The sequence below is a fragment of the Sinocyclocheilus grahami genome, unplaced genomic scaffold (assembly GCF_001515645.1).
Source record: "Sinocyclocheilus grahami isolate Dianchi unplaced genomic scaffold, SAMN03320097.WGS_v1.1 scaffold49.1, whole genome shotgun sequence".
NCBI classification, from domain to species: domain Eukaryota; kingdom Metazoa; phylum Chordata; class Actinopteri; order Cypriniformes; family Cyprinidae; genus Sinocyclocheilus; species Sinocyclocheilus grahami.
In genome coordinates, this window is record NW_015505228.1 from 1,941,798 (window position 1) to 1,945,175 (window position 3,378).

Below are 3,378 nucleotides of genomic sequence, written 5' to 3' on the forward strand. Positions count from 1 at the left end.
TGGCAGCAGTGATCTGGAGCTAATAGCAGCAGCTCTGAGAATGGAGCAGTGATGTGAGCCGTATACATGCTCTGTCACAGGTGAGGAACGCGGCTACTGCCGTCAAGCTCCAAAGAAAAGCCCCTGTGTCTGTCACTGAAAAGTCAATTTACCTGCTACGTCTGAGCATGTGGGATTAGAGGAGAGGAATGAGACCCAGAACTAGATAGAGAGAGAGAAAGCAGGGGAAAAAAGCCATTAAGTCTTACAGGGGCCTGAGGTCCACTTTAGTTTAATAGTTTTTTACCCTTGACTTTGTTACACACACACACACACACACACACACATAGATGCACTTACTTTTTTCTGTACCCCAAGTGTGTTCATTGTCCTGTTCCATTTTCCAATCCCTTCTCCATCATTTAAACACACACACACATACAGAGCCACATATACACAGAGCTTTACTGGCGGAAAGGGATATGACTGATTAAAATGTGCATAATTATCAGATGGCTTGCTTTGGGTCTCAGATCTCAGTAGGATCAGAAATTCAGAATCCTGTTATAGACCAGGCATGCATCTTAGCCTCAATCTCTCTCTATGTGTGTGTATGTGTGTGTGTGTGTGTGTGTGTGTGTGTGTGTGTGTACGCGTTTTTGTGACAAATAAAGACATAAATTTGTATAATGACAAAGGTATGACATAGGTATTACAAGGAGAAGGTGACTTTTCAGGACATTACACCATGTCCCCACTTTTCAAAACGCTTATAAATCACACAGAATGGAGTGTATTGAAAATCTGAAATAGCACAAAGTCTCCTGTAAGGGGTAGGTTTAGGGGTAGGGTTGGTAAAGGGCAATAGAATATACGGTCTGTACAGTATAAAAACCATTACGCCTATGGGATGTCCCCACTTTTCACAAATGTAAACCTGTGTGTGTGTGCATGTGTGTGTTTAAGCACTGTCCTGGCAAAACTGATATTTAAATATAATCCACAATACAAAATAATAAGGGCGGTGAATCACTGACTAGAGAGAGAGAGAGAGAGAGAGAGAGAGAGAGAGAGAGAAAGCAGGGGGAAAAAGCCATTAAGTCTTACAGGGGCCCGAGGTCCACTTTAGTTTAGTAGTTTTTTACCCTTGACTTTGTTACACACGCACATAGATGCACTTACTTTTTTCTGTACCCCAAGTGTGTTCATGGTTCTGTTCCATTTTCCAATCCCTTCCCCATCTTTTAAACACGCACACATACAGAGTCACATATACACAGAGCTTTACTGGCAGAAAGGGATATGGCTGATTAAAATGTGCATAATTATCAGATGGCTTGCTTTGGGTCTCAGATCTCAGTAGGATCAGAAATTCAGAATCTGTTATAGACCAGACATGCATCTTAGCCTCTGAGTGTGTGTGTGTGTGTAGGTCAGTTTTTGCCTATAGTGTTGGGAGAAAAATGCTGGATTAATAAACATGCACAAAAATTTGCTTATGGAAATCTTAAGTGTAAAACGGTTTGTATGAGGGGTAGGCATAGTTCTGGGGCTCTCGACCCTTTTCTTCTTCTCACCTTCTTCTTGAACATGAAGGAACACTGGGTCTCATTCACTTATATCAATTGTTTGTATTTACATGCACAGGAGAACTTAATTCTAATGAAACATTTCCACCTAATACACACATGAATGTTCTTCTTAATGTTGTTCTAATGTTAATGAATTTGGAGTATACTAAATGAGCGGCTGCGTGCCAGAGGTTACTCATTTGCATAAAATACACCCTAACCATCTCCATATAAGGGCTTTCCACACAAAGTTTTTTCACCAGCCTGTCGTCACTTTCAGCCAGCATATGACACTCTATGAAGATGTGCTTTTGTCTCAAATCATGTGCAGCAAGATCTTCAAGCATGGAAAGTATGCCATCCTCAAAACCTGTTTAAACACAATTAATTCAGATTGAGATTACATACCTATTAGCCAGCTGAATGTACACATATCTGTGTTTTTTGCTGAGGAACATCACAACTTGAATGAATCTTTTCTTTTTCCTTGATGAAATATAATATAAAAAAGAAGTGTCTATGGCAATTATGTCATCTTAAAACTTTTATACGGCCACCAGGAGTATGTGATTTTTGCATACGTGTTGTTTTAGTTGTTCCTTCTTTTTTTCCAGAAAATTATCAGTGAATCATGGTTTGGTTCGCACACAGATTTCATGCACAAACGTGTACGGATGAATGGTTAGTCATTAAGACCCACTGTCTCAAACACAGAGTGTGCACACCAGCACATTTTATTTTAAAATGCACAGTAGTCATAATATCCATGAATGAAGGTAGTGTTAGTGTAAGTATATGTGTGTGTGTAGATGTGCAGTGTGTGCACTGTTATTTACACAAGAAGTGCATGCATTAAAATAGCTGTGCTGCTCTGACTGACTCACTCACTTCTGGCCTGGACACTGATGCATGAGGAGCCCCTCTTTACTTTTAATGAGCACAAACACACACACTAACGCAGTCACAGAACTGCTGCTGTTTCCCTGACTCTTAACTGCACGTGATGTCTTTTTTTTCTGGACTTGCCTGATGGATGGATTCAATGTTAGACACATAGTGAGCAATTCAGTTTTGTCACTGTCCATGGTGCTGAAACTCTCTAGTCTGCATTGCTGTTATTATCATGGTTTCAGTACAGATAAATATATATAAAAAGCTGAATCTATAACAAGTGTGAATGCTACATTTTGGAGACTAAGCTGAGCTAGTAGTCCGGGAGTATCGATATGCTATAGCAGATGTCTGCAGCTACAGCAGAATAAGTTGTGGTCTCCAGACTGGCACTGAAGCGCTGACCTTTCTGAGACACGTCCTTGACCTTTGTGCACCAGTACAAAGAAAAGTAAAAAGGAAGTACTTGAGCAATATTTTGTGTCAGACTGACAAGTAATGCATTGATTCTAGAGCACACTGTGTTAGGATTCCGCGACAAACCACGCCACAAAGGTCATTGTGTTAAATCTGACACCAGCTGTGAGTGTGTGTATTTGTGAGCTGCCATGGAAGATGTGTTGTGAGTTTGTGTGTGTGTTTGTGGGAGTCAGGCAGTGGGTCAGTCGAATGCCCAACTCAGCATTTCTGCTGGCAAACACTAATGTGATTTAGCCTTATCCTGGGGCTAAAGCAGCACAGAGGGGATGGACACGAACATGTTCTTAGAGGAGGTCAACACATAACTCCACAGCCACTGACATGCATGGCATTCACTCAGAATATCATTTTTATATTATATTATATTATATTATATTATATTATATTATATTATATTATATTATATTATATTATATTATATCATATTATATTATATTATATTATATTATATTATATT